General features: G+C 41.0%; 1 long non-coding RNA gene across 1 annotated transcript in view; it reads right to left on the bottom strand.

Moving 5' to 3' along the window:
* The window catches only part of LOC122441818, a 114,691-nt gene that overhangs the window by 69,301 nt on the left and 22,776 nt on the right, over nucleotides 1-22,614 (bottom strand). The window contains exon 3 of the long non-coding RNA XR_006269447.1: nucleotides 5,033-5,175. This is a non-coding gene — a long non-coding RNA (uncharacterized LOC122441818). The remainder of the gene's footprint in view (nucleotides 1-5,032; nucleotides 5,176-22,614) is intronic.

Raw genomic sequence — 22,614 nt, 5'->3', positions numbered from 1 at the left:
AAGGTAGGACCTTAAATCATGAAAAAAATTAAAAAAACCAAAACTTCGCAATCTTGGGAGTTTGATATCCACTTAATAAGCAAAGCAAGGCATCTGCATTAAACTTCAAATATCTTACAACTATAACCACATGTACACAAATATAAGAAAAATATAAATTCTCTAATATGGCAAAATGTTCCTCAGACACCATGGTATATTCTTACACAATAGTCCCCAATGCATCACACCTTCCTGCATCCAACTCCTTCGCAGTATGATTTTTTTCCTGCTTCCCAACAAGAGATAGAGACTATTATCCCTGATACCTCCTATCTTGGATCTGGGTATTCCTTAAGGCTTCATTTAGTAGATAGAATGAGACAGAAGTAACACTGTACAACTCCCAATTCCAGACCTTAAGAAGCTTTTGCTTTTGCCCTCTTCAAACGTTTCTACTACTATGTGAAAAAAAAAAAAAACCATTCTAGCCCAGAGGATGAAAGGCTATTTGGAGAACTGAGGCATCCCAGTCAATAGCCAGCATGACTGCCAAACTTGTGAACAAAGTCATCTTGGACCATCTAGTCCCAGGTGAGCTGAGTAGCTGCCTATGTGACTTCAAAGAGGATCAAAGAAAAATTTCCCAGCTGCATACAGCCCAGGATCGAGAGCAAATAAACTGCTATTATTTTGATTGACCAACTTTCAGTGTGGTTTGTTACACAGCAGTAGATAACTGACACAGACACCATGTACAACTTTGGAGAATATTGAACTAACTTGTGACTGCCTCCAGACTTAAACCAAAAAAAGAAGAAAATGGACCCCTGGAACTATTGAAAAATAGTATTTTGTTATGGTAGTACCTACTGAACCCATACTCTCTGAGAGGAGGGACATGACAAATGAGTCTTTTATCTACAAATATCAGCCCAATAAGTTCTTTCTGCCTCCAAAGCAGTGACTGTCTCCTAGGTTAGCAGGGGTACAACCCACAAGACTTCACAGCATTTGGACTCAGCAGTTTTCTGTTTCAAGAAAATAGGAGGAAATGGGGAGACGGTGTTAATCACGAGCTTTCACATTCAGGGTTGCAGGTCACACTGTGCCAACCCAGTGCTCGATGCAGGATCCCAAGTAAGAAAAAGTCCTGTGTCACCATTAATAAACTTGATTTTTTTTGTGTTTGTGGCATACAAAGCCCTCTAAAGTGTACAGGCCTAGGACAGAGCCCCCCTTTCCTGACCTAAGGGCAATCTTACCCTGGCCTCAGTTTGGGGAAATGATTGAGGCCTTTTTTTTTTCAGGATTTGCCTTTGAACTGTGACTAAGGAAAATTGGTAATGGCTATTAAATGTAAAATATGCCTATCTCTTGATACATTAACCCAGCTTTAGGGAAAATATCCTATAGAATTAAAAGAACCAATATATTAAAGTGGTGGGTGTTAGTCACTCTGTCATGTCCAGCTCTTTGCGACCCCATGGACTGTAGCTGGCCAGTCTCCTCTATCCATGGGATTCTCCAGGCAAGAATAATGGAGTGGGTAGCCATTTCCTTTTCTAGGGGATCTTCCCGACCCAGGGATCGAATCCATGTCTTTTATGTCTCCTGCCTTACAGGCAGATTCTTTACCATCTGAGCCAAGAGGGAAGGCCCATATATTAAAGTAGCTATGCAAAAATGTTTATCACAAATATTGTTTAAAGTAAGAAAAAATAGAAAAACGTCATTAATAGTGCCTGGTTAAGTGAATCATGGTCTGTCCATATTAGCAAATGCTATGCAACTGTTGAAAATGTTGTTACATCTATTGGCTTGGAGAGATTTATTCATGTTGTCATTCATTAAACATTTACCCAGCATCAGCCATAAACCTGGTAGTCTTCTAAGCACTAGTGATGGCAGGGAACAGGACAAGGTTTATTGCTTATGGAATCCACATCTTAATGAGGAAAGACAGACCATAAACAAATAAAGAAGTAATATGTCAGATGGTGGTTAGTGCTATAAAGAATGATAAAGGTGGGTCAGGAGACAGAGTCTGGAAGGAAGTGAGGGAAGGGGCTCTGTGGCAACCAGGAGGAAGGGCAGCTGAGGCTGAGGAAACAGCAAGTGCAAAGACCTGCTTTGGGAGTGTGGTTGGTGGGAACAGAGAGCTCAAGTAGGCCAGGATGGAGCAGGTGAGATGAGAGAGAAGAGAGGGAGAGTTGGTGTGAGTGTGTGTGTGAGTGTGTGTGTGTGTGTGTGTGTGTGTGTGTGTGTGTACACACCCAGATCACATAGGGTCCTGTGGCCCCTGGTGAGAATTTTGGTTTTACTCTGCATAGGGTGAGAAGCCACTGGAGGGCTTTGAGCTGAGGAGCAACAGGACCTGACTTAGGATTGTTTTGTGTTTTTTTAAATTAAATTAAAAAATATTTTTGACTGCACTGGGTCTTCATTGCTGCACACAGGCTTTCTCTAGTCATGGCAAGCAGGAGCTACCGTTTAGTTGTGGTGCACGAGCTTCTCATTGCCGTGGCTTCTTTTGTGGAGCACGGGTTCTAGGCACATGGGCTTCAGTAGCTGTGGCTCATGGGCTCTAGAGCACAGGCTCAATAGCTGTGGTGACTGGGCTTAGCTGCCCCATGGCATGTAGGATCTGTCCTTGCATTAGCAAGTGGATTCTTAACCACTGGATCACCAGGGAAGTCCCCTGACTTACGGTTTTAAAGGATCCCTCTGGCTACTCTGAGGACAGTAGACCAAAGAGGGAAAGATTAGAAGCAGATAAGAGTGAAGAGGCTCCTGACCTGAGAGAGAGAGGGTGGTGCTTACACCAAGGTGGAAGCAGTCAGCTGGGAGAAGCAATGGGATTCTGGATAGGTTTTTGAAGAGGAACGGGAGCTGTGGATGCCATAATGGAATTGGAGGTGGATATGAGTAAGAAGCCAGATGGCCTTTACATTTTGTTAATGAGAAAAGCTAGTTCCACAGTAATATAATTATAGGATGATCCCATTTCTGCTCAAATAAACAACAAATAAAACACCCTCTCTGTGTGGAGAGAAGGGAATCCTCCCGCACTGTTGATGGGAATGTAAATTGGTACAGCCACTATGGAGAACACTATGGAGGTTCCTTGAAAAACTAAAAATAGAGCTACCATATGACCCTGCAATCCCACTCCTGGGCATATATCCAGAGAAAAACATGGCTCGAAAATATACGTGCACCACAATGTTCATTGCAACACTTTACAATAGATAAGATGTGGAGACAACCTAAATGTCCATCGACAGAGGAATGGATAAAGAAGATGTGGTACATATATATAATGGAAGACTACTCAGCCATTAAAAAGAATGAAATAAGGCCATTTGCAGCAACATGGATGGATCTAGAGAGTGTCATACTGAGTGAAGTCAGACAGAAAAGGAGAAATATTACATGACATTCCTATTATCTGGAATCTAAAAAGAAATGATACAAATGAACTTACTTACAAAACAGAAAGAGACTCACAGACTTAGAAAATGAACTCATGCTTGTTGGTGGGGGGAAGGGATGGTTGAGGACTTTGGGAAGGTCATGTACACACTGCTATATTTAAAATGGATAACCAACAAAAACCTCCTCTGTATAGCATGTGGAACTCTGCTCAATGTTATGTGCCACCCTGGATGGGAGAGGGTTTGGGGGAGAATGAATATATGTATATGTATGGCTGAGTCCCTTCACTGTTCACCTCAAACTATCACAACATTGTTAATCGGCTACACCCCAATACAAAATGTGTTTGATGTTTAAAAAAAAAAAGTTTTCCTCCTTGTGCCTGGATCTTTTCATCCAGGTTACATGAGTGTGTTAGCCTCCTAGGGCTGCCATAGCAAATTGCTACAAACTGGGTAGCTTAAACAACAGAAATGCAGTTCTGGAGGCCAGAAGTCCAAGACAAAGATGCCATCAGGGTTGTTTGTCGTGAGGTAGGCCTCTCTTCCTGGCTTGTAGATAGCTGTCTTCTCACATGGCCTCTGCTCTGGAAGGCTCCATCCTCAAACCCTCACTGAACCTTTATTACTTCCTTATAGACTCCATCTCCAAATAAACACACTGGGGGTTAGGGATGAATTGGCGGGGGGCGGGGGGGGGGGGCCACAATTCAGTCCATAACAATGAGTATAGGAAAAGTTTTGAAAGGTGACCCACAAGCAGTTAACATCGATCAATGTTAACCACCCTCCAGTGAGGGTGGTTTTTATTGTTTTTTTCCTTTGAATAGTTTCATTGGGTACATATCCATTTTTAAAATTTTTTGAGAAGGTATTTAATAAAGAATGACTTTAAGAGAGGGAGAAAAAAAAGCTACCTTGGCTTAGAATTCATTCCTGCACATATTTTTAAGGCCACCAGTGGCCTCTGGCTCTGAGCCTCTACGCTCAGCCCCTGGTTCACTCCTGGCCTTGGCCAGGGAGCAAAGATACTCAGGCCAGCTCAACACTTGATCAGAAGGTTAAGGAACCCAGGAGAAAGGAAGAGGACATGACTGCCCTACCTGAACAGATGTGGGGTATCCATGATAGGACCCCTCCCTAGCCCTGCAGGTACCTTAGGGCAGAGGGTCTGAGATGGCAGTGACTGTGAGGAAGGAAGGCATAGTGAGGTCAGTGTAACATCCCTCCTCTGAAGCTTTAGGTGATCCTACCCACCCCTGCCCTACCCCGCACAAGTGACTCAGAGCTGGCTCCAGCTGGCACCTCCTGGACTCACTGACCTAGGCCAAGCTGCTTGACTTTGCTCATCCTTAGCTGAGAGTTGGTGGTGAACATTCAGTGAAACAATGTGGGGACCATTTACCTGTTTCTTCCTGTATCGATTGGGACCTGTCTCTCAACACACTCTCATGACAGCAACACCTTAGCTTGTAGCAGAACCTGCTGTGTGCTGGCACCCCAATGGTACTCCACACAGGTTCTCTGGATCCTTGTGGAGACCAGGATCCCATTTTACAGCTGAAGAAAAGTAAGGCTCAGGGCACCCAGTGACTGCTCATGAATTCACCACTTACCTGCTTTTATGCCCATCACTGAGCTGAGTCCAGCCATGTGGCTCGGTCGGTGAAGGCATATTGGGCCTTTGCTCCTGAGTCCCAGGTGTGCTCTGGGGAGGCTTCATGGTGAGGAGGGCTGCAGGGCCCCACAGAGGGCACAGCTGTAAAATAAAGTGGAACCTGTCACTGCTTAGGGTCTTTTCTGCTGTAAAGTTTTGCAATCCACAGAGAAGCTGCCTTGGGCTCCCTCATCCGGGAGTGGAGGCCTCACGGACAATCACAAGGCTCGTGGCTTCTAAAAAGCTCACCACAAGATACCAGAGCTCACAAATCCTGCCATGATCTCCCAAACCCAGCTCATGGTCTGACCTGCCTTGCTGTTCCAAATCTACTCTTACTTCTCTTCCTGTTCCTTATATTCTGGGAAGAAAGCCCTTCCCGTTCCAGGGACTCTCCCCACAGTCCCTCTGCCTAGAACACCTTCTGACTCAGGAGTATGAGGCCAGCTCCTCCTTGCCCTTTGAAATTCCACCTTCACAGTGAAGGGGTCTGGAATATACCACGCTGAAAAGGTTTGTTCCTGAACTCTTTTTTTCTTCCTAAAAGAAGAGCCTCCCCAAAGAATTCAACTGTCATGTGACTGATCCATGTTGAGGTCTGGCAGAAAACAGCAAAATTCTGTAAAGCAATTACCTTTCAATTAAAAAATTAATTAAAAAGAAACAGAACTCAACTGTGATAACTCTTTTCCCTAAGACGTATGCACCAGGAAAGATTGACTTCTTTCACTCAGACAGAAGTTGCAAGGGGATAAGAAATCTCTTAGACGTTGTCACAAAACTATATCACCTCTCCCATCTGTTCTCCGGAGGGCCATATATCTTTTCTAAAAGTCATATATTTTCCCATAAGTGCTTTTCTCCCTCTTTCCTTCCTCTATTAAGATAGTATGTAAGTCCTAAATTGTAACAGCCTCTTTGAGTCACATTTTTCTGTGAACTCCTGCATACACACAAGAATAAAATTCTGTCTTTTCTCTCGCTAATTTTTTTTCTCACTTTAGTTCACAGGCCCCTATTACGAAACCCAAGAAGGGAGAGGAGAAATTTTTCCTCCCTGACATTTGTCACCACCTAAGAGGGGTCTTCCCTAACCATTTTATCTCTGCCACCTTTCATAGCATTTATCATAACTTATGACTTTATCTATTTGTCTGCTTATTAAGTTTTTGTCTGAAATTCCATTAGAGTACAAGGTGTATGGATGCAGGGACAGCATCTGTCTCATTCATCACTGAATACTCCTGGCCCACTATAATACTTGGCATATAATAGTTCATTAAATACTCAGTGAATGAATGGATGAAGAACTCCATCCACAGCTCAGGTATGTTGAGTCTAAAGCTCATCTCAGTTCCATACTCACTCACTGAGAACTTATTAGGTACCATGATAGTGCTCAGTGTTAGCAAGCCACAAAGATCTGCTCCCTGTCATTGGGGAAGTGAAGTGAAGTAAAAGTCACTCAGTCATGTCCAACTCTTTGCGACCCCATGGACTATACAGTCCATGGAATTCTCAGGCCAGAGTACTGGAGTGGGTAGCCTTTCCCTTCTCCAGGGGATCTTCCCAACCCAGGGATCAAACTCAGGCCTCCTGCATTGCAGGCGGATTCTTTACTAGCTGAGCCACAAGGGAAGCCTGTCATTGGGAAGCTTACAGGAAAATATGCATCTGTGCTGGGTCCTATGTGGGGCAAATATGAGAAAAGAGACACAATTCCTCCCTGGAGAAGTCTCCTGATGGAGTAGGGGGAGGAGAAAATGGAACACATGTGAAATTGAGCTTGGAAACAAATACATCTCCAAGTACAGTTATTTAGTACATAGATAAAATAGACTGTTTAGCTGTTCTCTTGGCCTTTGTTTAGGAAATAATTCATGTCATTCTACTAATTACATTGGATGGAGCTCATGCGACTTCTGCTTCATTTATACACCTGAGCCTGAGGAGTGCCTGTGCCCCTGGCACTCAGACCCACTGACAGGCATCACTGGTCTCCTCTTCACAGCTCCTAGGACAGACATGTAGATTCTAAAAAGTCTTGCAGAGCAGCCTCCGTGCCTCAGTCAGGACCCCTTAAGCCAGAAGGGCCAAAAACATACTGAAGTTAACTCCTTCACCCTCCAAAAAATAAATAAATAAGAGGGAGAGTTTATTGCAATTTTTCAGTGCACAGGAACCCAAGAGAACCTGACAGCAAGACGAGGCCTAGTGCATGGTCTCAGGTCTTTAGATTCCCATGTTCCAATTTCCATTCTCTCGTCCTTCTGCATTTGCCCTCAACACCTATATGTGGCTGACCTGTGGGCAGAAAGCCCTGGGTCAGATGTCCATAGCCTGGTGCAATTAGCCTACCTCTGGGCAAGGATGCAGGTAGCAGACCAGGCCCCTAGACCAGAGAAGACAACCCCAGAAGAAGACTGAAGTAGGTAGAGTGGTCAACCTTTGTCCAGGACTGAGAGAGTTCAATGAAGATGACTCCAGAACTAAAACCAGGAAAGTTCCAGGCAAATCCAGGAGAACTGATCACCAGTGCAGCCGACAGCACATCTGTTTCATGCCCATAAATATTATTAATTCTGAGGAGCACATTTCTGCACATTTAACATCACTGAAATTAGGATGTGTCTTAAAATCGATGGTATCCTATGATGGCTGTCAGCCAGGAAAGCAACCTAGTTCTCCAGGAGAGGATGTGTGTTTGGCAGTCACTTCTGAGGCACTAACAACATGAAATGACCTTAAGTTAATTTTCTGCTTGAGTTTTCTAGAACATTTGTTGTTTTTCAGTCACTCATGGCCAACTCTTTGTGACTCCATGGACTGCAGCATGCCATGCTTCCCTATCCTTCACTATCTCCTGGAGTTTGCTCAAACACATACTATTGAGTTGGTGATGCCATTCAACCATCTCCTCCTACCTTCAATTTTTCCCAGCATCTGGGTCTTTTCCAATGAGTCGGCTGTTCGCATCAGGTGACCAAAGTATTGGAATATTTCTAGAACATACTTAAGAGTGAAATCAAACCCGCATGAGGACAGACTTGTGGTTCAGATTCTCAGAATTATTTTTTCTCCTTCCACATAGTACCAGGATTAAGACAAGCATGTTTGCAGCCAATCTTTTCTTTGGGAAAATTCCTTAATCTCTGGTGTCCCAGCTCTGATGTGCAGTCTCCCTCTTCAGCGGTTTTTCTTGCTTAGTCATACATAAAAAATGGTACAGTTTACAGTTGATGATATCTCAAAATGGATGAAACATGAGTAATCAACCCCCAAAAGTCTGCATGGGAGTAGTGGGGTGGTCACTGCTGGTGCTAGAAGGAGGCACAGTGCTGGATGCCCTGGGCACTCAGGGCTGGATCCAGAGACTGTAGAAACCATCCCCTCCACCCATCCAGGCCTTTTGGTCCTCATAAGCCTTGTTCTAAGCTCAGGGGTCACTCCATGGACCTGTACAGCCCAGCCCCTCATTCAAAAAGCTCTTTCTTCTTCACCTGTTTCTCCAAGGAGGTCGGTATTTGGAAACATCAATAGCTTTCCCTATATCAATGAGCGGAAAATTTCCCCCTACCCCTCTTAAGTCTTTTGGCTAGTGCAATAATTAAATTGACACAAGACAGGTTAATAGGAAGAAAAAACAAATTTAACTTCGTATGTACAGAGATCATAATATACATAGCTATGAGACCCAAGAAGTGACCAAAGCAAGCTGCTTATATACCTTTTAGGCAAAGAAACAGTAAGTCTGTAAAGAACTGACAAGACAAACATACTTAGGTTTATATACTAAGTAGTGAAGAAATGAGGGCTCCCCTGGTAGCTCACCGGGTAAAGAATCCGCCTGCAATGCAGGAGACCCCAGTTCGATTCCTAGGTAGGGAAGATCCCCTGGAGAAGGGATAAGCTACCCACTCCAGTATTCTTGGGCTTCCTTGGTGGCTCAGATGATAAAAACAATCCGCCTGCAATGAGGGAGACCTGGGTTCAGTCCCTGGGTTGCAGTAGACCCCCTGGAGGGCAAGGCAACCCACTCCAGTATTCTTGCTTGAAGAATCCCTGTGGACAGAGCCTAGTGGGCTACAGTCCATGTGGGTGCGAAGAGTCAGACACGACTGAGCGACTGAGCACAGCACACAGCACAGTGAGGAAACGTAGAGAGTTTGTTTACAAGCCTTCTGGCCTTGAACTCCCTGTCTCTGATGATAAGGATGTCTCTCTACTTCCTGCTGCAGGGAGGATAACTTTCACATGGGAGATTTATTTCTGGCTTTCAAGGGGACAGAGGAAGAACTATATCTTTCTTTGCACGGGCGGTTTCTCAAGTAACTTTAAAATCATCAGTATGCCAATATTGATCGCTTATCAGAAGATCCATCAGTTTCCTCTTCTGAAATATCTCTGGAAGTTTCATAATTAAAAGCTGAGTTGATTGTAGAGAGTAGAATAGATTAATAGCTGAATAGTACATATCTCAATAAACCAGTTTCTTAGCCCTGAGAATAGGTCAGACCAGCTAAACTCAATTTAGGAGGCAATGATGCAGGTGGGTTCCCAAGTTTAGGCCTATAATTGGATGATCAACCAGGTATTTAATAAGAGGCATTTACATGGAAACAAAAGAAAAACAATGGTTAATAATTGGAGCAAAGTATGAACACGTTTCTGAGTTCTGAAGATAGCCAGTCAAGATGATTTCTAGATGTTAGGTTTGAAGTCTCTTTAGATGGAGTGACAGCAAGCAGTGGTAATCCGATAGGTTTTCCTGGTTTGTACTTTGAATGTCTCTTGTTCTTTCTGAGAGGCTACAGAGCAACAGGCATGAAGACTGTCCACACACAAGCTGCTGGACTGTTTTCTCCGAAGTTTACATCACATTGTCCAACCTTAATTTACATGGCTTCAGAAAAAGGGTGTTGTTAGTTCTCATAAGTCAGAAGGGTGGGAGATAAATTGGAAATGTTAGTTTGGAAAGTTATAGCCAGATATTGGAAAAAACTAGAATTTTAAGATCTAGTCAGTTTACAGGTAGAAAAAAAAGCTGAAAGACAATTAACAGAACTAGAATTTAATATTCATAAGTACATATTATATCTTCTACTGAAAAAATCTTTCTCTTATAATTACCCTCATTTTTTATCAAAAATAACCATAATAAGACTACAGTAAGTACACAAATCTTCAAGTTTCAAACTTTCAAAGATCCAGATAATAAATGCATTTAGTCTTATTGAGCTTGATCACACATAAAATTCCTTTTTCAAGATTCCATTTTTACAAAACTTGTTATCCTTTAAAATTTTTTTTTCTTTTATATTGGAAGATAGTTGATTTACATTGTTAGTTTCAGGTGTATAGCAAAGTGATTTGGCTTTATATATACATATATCTATTCTTTTTCAGATTCTTTTCCCATTATAAGTTATTACAGAGTTTAGAATTGAGTTCCCCATTCTATATAGTAGGTCCTTGTTGATGATATATATAGAAGTGTGTATATGTTACTCCCAACTTCCTGACTTATCCCCCGCATGTCTCCCTTTGGTAACCATAGTTTGTTTTCTAATTCTGTGACTCTCTGTTTTGTAAATAAGCTCATTTGTATCTTTTTTTTTTTTAGATTCCACATATAAATGATATTTTTCTTTCTCTGATTTACTTCAGTTAGTATGACAATGTCTGGGTTCATCCATGTTGCCACAAATGGCATTATTTCAGTCTTTTTCATGACTGAGTAGTATTCGATTGTATATATGCACCATATCTTCTTTATCCATTCCTCTGAGATGGACAGTTAGGTTCCCTCTTTGTCTTGGCTACTGTAAATAGTGCTGCAATGAACACTGGAGCGCATGTTTCTTTTCAAATTATGATTTCCTCTAGAAATATTCCCAGTTGTGTAATTGCTGGATTATATGGTAAATCTATTTTTAGTTTTTTAAGAAGCCTCCATACTGTTCTTCATAGTGGCTGTACCAATTTACAGTCTCACCAACAGTGCAGGAGGGTTCCCTTTTCTCCACACCCTCTCCAATATATATTGCTTATACACTTTTTGATGATGGCCATTTTGACTATTGTGAGGTGATACCTCATCGTAGTTTTGATTTGCATTTCTCTACTAGTGATGTTGGGCATCTTTTCATGTGCTTTTGGCCATCTGTATGTCTTCTTTGGAGAAACGTCTATTTTAGATCTACCTATTTTTTGATTGGCCTGTTTTGTTTTGTTTTTTGATATTGAGCTGTATGAGCTATTTGTGTATATTGGAAATTAGTCCCTTGTTGGTCTCATCATTTGCAAATATTTTCTCCCATTCTGCAGGCTGTCTTTTCATTTTGTCTATGGTTTTCTTTGCTGTGCAAAAGCTTTTAAGTTTAACTTGGTCCCATTTGTTCATTTTTGTTTTTATTTTCATTATTCTAGAAGGTGGATTCAAAAAGATATTGCTGTGATTTATGTCAAAGAGTATTGTACCTAAGTTTCCCTCTAAAAAATTTATAGCATCCAGTCTTACATTTAGGTCTTTAACCCATTTTGAGTTTATTCTGGTATATCATGTAAGAGAATGTTCTAATTTCATTCTTTTACATGTGGTTTTTCAGTTTCCCCAGAACTACTTATTGAAGAGACAATCTTCTCTCCATTGTATATTCCTGCCTCTTTGTCATAAATTAATTGACTACAGGTGTATAGCTTTGTTTCTGGGCTTTCTATCCTGTTTCACTGATCTATGTTTGTCTTTGTGCTGGTACCATTGTTTTAGTTTTTAGTTTTTTGTTGCTTTTTGTTAAGGAAAGGGAAATTTAAAAAAAAAATTTTTTTTTAATTAAAAAAATTTTTATTTTAGCTGTTCCAGGTCTTCATTGCAGCATGTGGGATCTTTAGTTTTGGCATGCAGGATTTTTAGTTGCAGCATGTGGGATCTAGTTCCCAGATCAGGGATCAAACCCAGGCCCCTTGCACTGGGAGCACAGAGTCTTAACACCAGGGAAGTCCTAAATACCATGCTGTTTTTATTACTGTTGTAGTTTTATAGTATAGTCTGAAGTCAGGGAACTTGATTCCTCTGTTCTTCTTTCTCAAGAGTGCCTTGACTATTCAAGGTCTTTTGTATTTCCATACAAATTTTAAGGATTTTTTATTCTAGATCTGCAAAAAATACCATTGGTAATTTGATAGGGATTGCATTGAATCTGTATATTGTCTTGGGTAATATAGTCATTTTGACAATATTGATTCTTCCTAAAACTTTTTTTTTTTTTTTTGCGCAGGGCCTGCCCCCGGGCCGGCCGGGGCGCGCGGGGCCCGCGCTGATTCTTCCTAAAACTTTTATACATTTTAATGCCTATTTTAGTTTGTCAGTTGTTCTCTTTTGCATTCAGAAATAATCAGCATTACTTTAAGATAAAATTATTTCCTTTTCCTTCAATAAAAATGCATCTCCATCCCTCATACCATTTTTTAACCAAAATAAACATATTCTACTTTTCTTCCATACAGAGTTGTTTCCCCTTATTATTTTTAGTAGCTTTAATTACATATACAGGCCTGCCTCATTTTATTGCATTTCACAGATTTATTGTGTTTTCTACAAATTGAAGGTTTATGGCAACTCTGTACCAAGTTAATCTGTCAGTGCCATTTTTCCAAGACCAATTGCTCACTGCATGACTTTGTGTTGCATTTTGGTGATTCTCACAACATTTCAAACTTTTTCATTTAATAAATATTTGTTATGATCTGTGATCAGTGATCTTTGATGCTACTATTGTGATTGCTTTAGGGCACCACAAACCATGCTCATATAAGACATAAACTTAATCAATAAATGTTGTATGTGTTCTCACTGCTTTACCAACTGACTGTCCCCCATCTCTCTCCTCAGACCTCTCTGTTCTCTGAGACACAGCAATACTGAAATAAGGCAAATTAATAACCCTACAATGGCCTTTAAGTGTTCAAGTGACAAGAAGAGTCATATGTCTCTCACTTTAAATCAGAAGCTAGAAATAATTAAGCTTAGTGAGAAAGGCATATTGAAAGCCAAAATAAACTGAAAGTTACACCTCTTATGCCAGTTAGCCAAGTTGCAAATGCAAAGGAAGTTTTTGAAGGAAATTAAAAGTGCTATTCCACTGAACACATGAATGATAAGAAAGCAAATTAGCCTCACTGCTGATATGGAGAAAGTTTTAGTGGCCTGGGTAGAAGATCAAACCAGCCACAATGTTCCCTTAAGCCAGACATAATCCAGAGCAAAACCCCAACTCTCTTCAATTTTATGGAGGCTGAAAGGAACAAGAAAGATGCAGAAGAAAAGTTTGAAGCTAGCAGAGGTTTTTCATGAGGTTTAAGGAAAGAAGCCATCTCCACAACATAAACGTGCAAGGGGGAAAGAGTCAGTGCTGATATGGAAGCTGCAGCAAGTTATCCAGCTCTAGCTAAGATAATTGATGAAGGTGGCTATGCTAAAACACAGATTTTCAATGTAGACAAACAACTTCCTGTTGGAAGAAGATGCCATCTAGGACTTCATAACTAGAGAGAAGTCAGTGTCTGCCTCAAAGGACTGACCCTCTTGTTAGGGGCTAAGGCAGCTGGTAACATTAAAGTTGAAGCCAATGTTCATTTACCATTTCAAAAATCCTACAGCTCTTAAGGATTCTGCTAAATCTACTTTGCCTGTGGTCTATAAGTGGAAGAATAAAGCTTGGATAATAGCACATCTGTTTTCCACAGGGTTTCACTGAATATTTTAAGACTACTGTTGAGATCTACAGCTCAGAAAAAGAAATTCCTTTTAAAATGCTACACTGGCAATGTAACAGGTCATCCAAGAGCTCTGATGAAGACGTACAATGAGATTAATATTGTTTTCATACCTGCTAACACAACATCCATTCTGCAGCCTGTGGATCAAGGACTCTTTCAACTTTCAAGTCTTATTATTTAAGGAATACACTTCACAAAATCATAGCTGCTGCAGATAGTAATTCCTCTGATGGATCTGGGCAAAGTAAACTGAAAATCTTCTGAAAAAGATTCACCACTCTTGATGTCATTAAAAACATTCACGATTCATGGGAAGAATCAAAATATCAACGTTAACAGGAGTTTGGAAGAAGTTGATTCCAACGCTCATGGATGACTTTGAAGGGGTTCAAGACTTCAGTGGAGGAAGGAAGTGCAGATGTGGTAGAAATGGCAAAATAACTAGAAGTGGAGCCTGAAGATGGGACTAAATTGCTGTAATCTGATAAAACTTTAAAAGATGAAGGGTTGCTTCTTGTGAAAGAGTGAAGAAAGTGGTTTCTTGAGGTATAATCTTCTCCTAGTAAAGATGCTGTGATAACTGCTATAACAACAACAAAGCACTGAGATTATATAAACAGCAGCATGGTTTGAAAGGTTTGACTCTAATTTTGAAAGTTCTACTCTGGGAAAAATGCTGTCAAACAACACTGCATGCTACAGAGAAATGGTTTGTGAAAAGAAGAGTCAATTGATGTGGCAAACTTTATTGTCATATTTTAAGAAATTGCCATAGCAACCACCATGCTGATCAGACAGTAGCCATCAACATTGAGGCAAGACCCTCTACCAGCAAGAAGATTATGATTTTCTCAAGGTTCAGATGATAGTGAGCGTATTTTAGCAATAAAGCACTTTTAATTAAGGTATGTACACTGGCTTCCCAGGTGGCACTAGTGGTAAAGAACCCTCCTGCAATGCAGGAGATGCAGGAGACATAGGTTCGATCCCTGGGTCGGGACGATCCCCTGGAGGAGGGCGCGACAACCCACTCCAGTAATCTTGCTGGGAAAATCCCATGGAGAGAGTAGCCTGGCAGGCTGCGGTCCATGGGGTCATGAAGAGTTGGACACGACTGAAGTGACTGAGCACACACATGTACAGTGTTTCTTTAGACATAATGCTATTGCATATTTAATAGACTATACAGTATAGTGTAAATATTACTTTTATATGCCTTGAGAAACCAAAAACTTCTTGTCTTACTTTATTGCAATACTTGCCTTATTGCAATACCTGCCTTATTGCAGTGGTCTAGAACCGAATTCCAAGGTATGCCTGTATTAACTTGAATTCTCAATTCTTCAAAGCCTTAATTCCTAGTAAAAAAATAAGTAAGCAATTGTGAATTGCCTGTTACACAAGCATACTTTAGTTGGGCAAATTTATGAATACCTTTAATAATTTCTTAAAACATACATTTCCTCATAGCTCAATTTTTCATGGCACAAAACATGTTTACTAATACACTCAAATATCTTTAGTCTCCATAATAAAAGGTCAAAGTAGATAAACTTAGATTGGTTTAGCAATTAATGTTTCAGTATTCTATCTTATTTGAAAATGATACAGACATTCAATGAATTCCCATCGTTTAATTTAGCTTAGCAAAATTCTAAAGTAACCAAAGAGATATGGGAAGCTAAGTAGACTTATCACAAAGCAACCATGGCTAAAAAGTTTACCTAAAACACCTCTTTAACATCTATCTAGTTAATTTTTTCTTGACAATTATACTCATGAAATGCTCATGATACATTAAAACAGGTAATCATCACATTAAGTTATTTTTCTTGCTGAAAACTTTTGTAACAGAAATAACATGATCTTATTTCACTTAGGTAAATTAAAAGTGTTATACTTAATGTTGATTACTCTAAAACATGCCTGAATTATTTAAGTCAACAAACCTAAATTACTTTTTATTTACTGAAAATTATCCTTGATCATGTGCACTTGAAAAATATTTGTATTTGTTTCTATTATATTTCTGAGACTTAGACATAATAAGTGCTTATTTAAGCCAATTAAATAGAGCTCTTTAACAAACTAAGTGTGGCAATGCTATTCAAAAGTAGAAAAATACTATATCTATAATGCACATACACAGACATACATAAAACACACAGAGGTGTTCACTTTAAAATGTTAGCCATAAATCAAGTATATTGATTCAAGTAACAACAGTATATTCTAAGTGAATTTATAAATAACAGTTGGAAAAAGTTGAGTTTATCCATTCAGATAGCTAAAGCTTTTTACTATCTGTGGAGATAACTTTTAATATTTGTATTTGTCTTTGACAAGTAATCTTAAAGAGCTGTGGTCTAGGATTTGGGCAAGAGAGCCCTTTTAGCAGTTTGTATTTTTAAAAGACCTACTTCCTCCTTTTAAATATTTTTTCCTTTAGTCTCCAGGCAATGAGGGCTATATTTACTTTTCAAAGACATGATAAGATTTACAACTTTAAGAGACAGAGAAAGAATGTAAATTTTCTCCTAGGAATTTGGGGTTTATTTTTCTATTACCAGTAGTTTAGAATATTTACAATCTTAAATTTTCCTTCCATTTTTCAAGTACAGGACAACTGTATTTCCAATGTCCTGTTTTGTTTTGTTTTGTTTTTTTTACAGTATCTGCAAATATCTGAAGGCAATTAGGAAGAGATATGCTTGGAGCTGCTTTTCAAGTTATGCTTTTGTTCTTGTAAAAGTCAAGTTGTTGATTTTAATTCTTTTTTCATCTGCATTCCTGCAAGCTACCTTCAAAGAACTGGGGAGGCTTTTCCATCATAATGTTTAGAAGTTGATTTGCCCACTCAGTCATACTATCTTGAATTTGCCTTTTTATACCACAGAGAAATTTTCCAGCTAAATAGAAATAAAAGATTTCTATGTTCTGTGGTCCAGGAGACATAACTTCTTCAGGTGGAGATCTAGAATATATCTGCAAAAGACGTTGCATAGGAAGGCCCAATGCCTGATTATGGAGCTGAGCAAAATGAGACTTATTGTCCATCCCAGAAGCTTCTGCTAAATTTATTTCCTGGCTTTTAGCATTTATACGAGTTACTTGTAAACCCTGGGCCTAGAGATTAGGCTGGAGGGTTCTCTGTAAATCTTGTAGGGAAAGGAAAGTTAAACAAGCAGCTGAGTGTTTCAGGGATTTTCTGGGGAAGGTAGAGGAGTTTGGGGAGTTAGAGGAATTTGCTGAGAAGATGGGGTCAGATTTTTAAGAAGGTGAATGTATGTAGAATGTATGTAGAACTAATTTTTTCTAAGTTTAATTTTTATTCTTCCATCTTCTTACAAGAGTTGCTAAACTAGATGTTATATTTCTCTGTCAGTTGAGTCACTCAGTTGTGTCTGACTCTTTGCGACCCCATGAACCGCAGCACACCAGGCCTCCCTGTCCATCACCAACTCCCGGAGTTCACCCAAACTCATGCCTTTGAGTCAGTGATGCCATCCAACCATCTCATCCACTGTCGTCCCCTTCTCCTCCTGCCCCCAATCCCTCCCAGCATCAGGGTCTTTTCAAATGAGTCAGCTCTTCACATCAGGTGGCCAAAGGATTGGAGTTTCAGCTTCAACATCAGTCCTTCCAGTGAACACTCAGGACTGATCTCCTTTAGGATGGACTGGTTGAATCTCTTTGCAGTCCAAGGGACTCTCAAGAGTCTTCTCCAACACCACAGTTCAAAAGTATCAGTTATTCGGCGCTCAGCTTTCTTAGTCCAAATCTCACATCCATACATGACTAGTGGAAAAACCATAGCCTTGATGAGACTGACCTTTGTAGACAAAATAATGTCTCTGCTTTTTAATATGCTGTCTAGTTTGGTCATAACTTTCCTTCCAAGGAGAAAGTGTCTTTTAATTTCATGGCTGCAATCACCATCTGCAGTGATTTTGGAGCCCCCCAAAATAAAGTCAGCCACCAATTCTACTGTTTCCCTATCTATTTCCCATGAAGTGATGGGACCAGATGCCATGATCTTAGTTTTCTGAATGTTGAGCTTTAAGCCAACTTTTTCACTCTCCTCTTTCACTTTCATCAAGAGGCTCTATAGTACTTTTTCACTTTCTGCCATAAGAGTGGTATCATCTGCATATCTGAGGTTATTGATATTTCTCCTGGCAATCTTGATTCCAGCTTGTGCTTCTTCCAGTCCAGTGTTTCTCATGATGTACTCTGCATATAAGTTAAATAAGCAGGGTGACAATATACAGTCTTGAATTACTCCATTTCCTATTTGGAACCAGTCTGTTGTTCCATGTCCAGTTCTAACTGTTGCTTCCTGACCTGCATACAGGTTTCTCAAGAGGCAGGTCAGGTGGTCTGGTATTCCCATCTCTTTCAGAATTTTCCACAGTTTATTGTGATCCACACAGTCAAAGGCTTTGGCATAGTCAATAAAGCAGAAATAGATGTTTTCTGGAACTCTCTTGCTTTTTTGATGATCCAGCAGATGTTGGCAATTTGATCTCTGGTTCTTCTGCCTTTTCTAAAACCAGCTTGAACATCTGGAAGTTCACGGTCCATATTGCTGAAGACTGGCTTGAGAATTTTGAGCATTACTTTACTAGCGTGTGAGATGAGTACAACTGTGCGGTAGTTTGACATTCTTTGCCATTGCCTTTCTTTGGGATTGGAATGAAAACTGACCTTTTCCAGTCATGCGGCCACTGCCGAGTTTTCCAAATTTGCTGGCATATTGAGTGCAGCACTTTCACAGCATCATCTTTCAGGATTTGAAATAGCTCAGCTGGAATTCCATCACCTCCACTAGCTTTGTTCATCGTGATGCTTCCTAAGGCCCACTTGACTTCACATTCCAGGATGTCTGGCTCTAGGTGAGTGATCACACCATCGTGACTACCTGGGTCATGAAGATCTTTTATGTATAGTTCTTCTGTGTATTTTTGCCACCTCTTCTTAATATCTTCTGCTTCTGTTAGGTCCATACCATTTCTGTCCTTTATTGAGGCCATCTTTGCATGATATGTTCCCTTGGTATCTCTAATTTTCTTGAAGAAATCTCTAGTCTTTCCCATTCTATTGTTTTCCTCTATTTCTTTACATTGATCACTGAGGAAGGCTATTTTCTCTGTATCCACTTTTTAATTTGGTCTTTAAGAAAAAAAAACAGGAACAAATAAAATGATTAACAATTCTCCAAAAAAATTTTTTTCAAATATAGAAGCTTTTCCACTTTAAAAGATTCATCATATGGCCATTGACAAGTAGTATCTATTCATCTCAATAACAATTCAAACCTATAAACCTTTTTATAGCTTAACCAAGAATGCAAGAAACTTCCACAAAAGACTGCAAAAGAGATACAACCCTCACGAGATCCAGAAAGTTCACTCTCAGGTAGCCTAAGAAAGCAAAGGCCTTTGTTACACAGGTGGTAAGGATGGTGTAGTGACAATGGGGAACGTGAAACCCCTCCATGACAGACTCACTAATCTGTGACACCAGGCAGGCACTACTGGAATGGGACTTTTCTAGTACTAACTAAAAACAAGAAGGGTGGAGATGACAAAGTCCTCTTATGGATTAGGACCCTTTATGAAAAAGTTCCCTGAACGCTAGCATAGTTGCTTGTGAGTTCCTGCTTTGGAACCCCAGTCTATTAAACCGACCACCAACGGGCACCCTAGACAGAATGGGAAAAAGCAGACAGAATATTCTCATTGGTCAAAAAACCAAGCTTTCAGAACACAGAACAAGACAAAGAGAAAAACCTCATCTGGTTTTTACGTTAGGGACCCACAGTATGGTTGGTCTAAACAGACACCAGTCTGGTAAGAACCACGAACTTGGCAGTCTGTGAGGCCAACTCCAACAGCAGGCTTATAAGGCCCATGCCTGTGTTCTGCCCTAAGAAACAAAGGAAAATAGTGACCAAGTCTGGGAGGAAAGGGCTTCCCAGGTGGCGCTAGTGGTAAAGAATGCACCTGCCAGTGCAGGAGACATAAGAGACTCGGGTCAGGTCCCTGGGTAGGGAAGATCCCCTGGAGGAGGGAGTGTATGGCAACCCACTCCAGTACTCTTGCCTGGAGAATCCCATGGAAAGAGGAGCCTGGCAGGCTACAACCCATAGGGTCGCAAAGAGTCGGACACGACTGAAGCAACTTGGCATGCACACACTGGGAGGAAAAGGATCAATTAAACCAAGATACTCATTTATCAAATCTTTACTAGAATTTCTGTAGACAAGGAATAATTCCACAAATATTTTCTTCTGCTAATTTAAATTTTAAAAAAGAGGAAAAGAAAAAAGGAGAAATGGAGGAAAAGGACTCTTACCCCTTTCGCTTCCATTAGATTCCACAGATCCAGAAGGCTGAAGTGGTAAGAATTCTCGATTTCTGCCAGGTTTGTGTCAGAGGTTCTAGGATTTCTTTATTTGCAACAGTCCCAGGAGCAGGCAGTACCCAAGCAGTATCCAACCAATTGGACCAAAATGATCAGGGAGGGGAAAACTTCCCCCTACTCCTCTTGGTTCTTTTGGCTTTTTGTTTTTCAGTCGGTAAGTTAGGTCCGACTCTTTGCAACCCCATGGACTGCAGGATGCCAGGCTTCCCTGTCCTTCACTATCTCCCAGAGTTTGCTCAAACTCATCCAACCATCTCATCCTCTGTTACTCCTCTTCTCTTGCCCTCAATCTTTCCCAGCATCATCTTTTCCAAGGAGCTGGCTCTTTGCATCAGGTGGCCAAAGTATTGGAGTATGGCTTCAGCATTAGTCCTTCCAAGAAGATCAGTTCTGGGTGTTCATTGGAACGACTGATGTTGAAGCTGAAACTCCAATACTTTGTTAGGGGAAGCACACTGATTGAAACCTTCCACCATGGCCAGGCACCATAGTTACCATTTGCATAAGTTGTTTTACAACAGGAGGTCCTGGTAAGGAACACGGAACTAATAAGCCTCCACCAACCAGAAGAGTTCGGGAAAGGTCAAAAGGAGACAACACAGGTCCGACCACCTCCCAGAATTCTTCTCTCTGGCATCCATCTTGGCTGAACAAGGCGTGCACCACCACGAAGGACTCTGAGTCAGAATGATTGGCTAAGGGCAACCCAGAAACCAATCCCATCACCATAAAACCTGAGACTTTGAGCCAGGCAGCAGAGCCGTTCTCCTGGGTTCCCTTACCCTTCTGCTCTCCACCCAGGTGCCCTTTCCCAATAAAATCTCTTGCTTTGTCAGCACATGTGTCTCCTCAGACAATTCATTTCCAAGTGTTAGACAAGAGCCCAGTTTTGGGCCCTGAAAGGGGTCCCCCTTCCTGCAACACTCTGGCCATCTGATGTGAAGAGCTGACTTATTTGAAAAGACCCTGATGCTGGGAAAGATTGAGGGCAGAAGGAGAAGGGGACGACAGAGGATGAGATGGTTGGATGGCATCACCAACTCAATGGACATGAGTTGGGGTAAACTCCGGAAGTTAGTGATGGACAGGGAGGCCTGGCGTGCTGTGGTTCATGGCGTCCCAGAGTCAGACACGACTGAGTGACTGAACTGAACTGAACTGATGAATACTTGGCTGGTCTAATAATTACATTGACACAAGGCAACTTAACAGAAGGGAAAAGAAATTAACTTTGTATATGCAGATGTCTCCTAGTTATAGGACCCAATAAGTAGTCAAAGCAGACTGTTTATATACCTTTTATACAAAAAAACAATAAATCTGTAAGGAACTGACAAGACAAACAAGCTTAGGTTTATGTACTAAGTGGTGAAGAAATGAAGCAGAGTGTGTTTACAAGCCTTCTGGCCCTGAACTCCCTGTCTCTGATGATAAGGATGTCTCTCTATCTCCTGGTGCAGGGAGGATACCTTTCACGTGGAGGATGTATTTCCTGCTTTCCAGATGACGGAGGAAGGTCATAGTGTCCTCCTTGCACAGGCTGTTTCTCAAATAACTTTAATTCTATTTAATCAATATGCCAAAGTGGTAGCATATCCTGAGCCCCATCACCTACACAGAGTCCAAGTGTTTGAAATGTTGGTAAACCCCTCCCAACTGCTGCCCTATGTAGAAAACCCAAGGAAGAAGAATCATCAAAGAGAGAAAGAGGAAGAGGCAGTGTTTAAACTTGGAAACCAGTATCCTCATCTTCTGTACCCAGATTTTCTTTCATTTACCCAGGCCTGCTCAGCATTTCCTGGTTCTGTGATGTCTGGTTTCTTTTATTAGTTCAGTGAGTTGACATTTCCTGAGGGCCTGCTCCGCCCAAAGCACCTTGTCCTCAGGGTCAGCTCACCTCCTCTGGGATTGTCTTTCACAGTATCATTTCTCAGCTTCCCGCACTAAGTAACTTCCACTCCAGCCCAAGGCAGGGACTATGACCTCCTGCGTTGCTCAGAGGCCACAGTGAAGGCCTGAGGCATGTGCTAGGGCCCCATGCCCTGGAGACAGATGCACCTGCAACTTCCAAAGGACTTGCTAGCCCTGCTTAGCAACCTGGTCTAGGAGAAGGGGAGGAGGACAGGTATGCCAATTACAGGCTGACAAAGAGGAATATAAAGTATGAGATTTCTGTGAGCACTGGGAATCCAACATACGCAAAAAAGAGCTTATATTGTCTAGTTTAACCTAAACCCATACCGTAAGAGTTGAGGGTGTTGTATACAGTGAGACTAATGTTATAAGGAACTGTTGCAGGAAAAAGAATGGGGCGTGGGAGGATGGTCACATCTTAGG

This window comes from Cervus canadensis, chromosome 5, assembly GCF_019320065.1.
Source record: "Cervus canadensis isolate Bull #8, Minnesota chromosome 5, ASM1932006v1, whole genome shotgun sequence".
NCBI classification, from domain to species: Eukaryota; Metazoa; Chordata; class Mammalia; order Artiodactyla; family Cervidae; genus Cervus; species Cervus canadensis.
The sequence above is the reverse complement of the archived record's forward strand: the minus strand, read 5'-3'. Positions and strand labels throughout refer to the sequence as shown.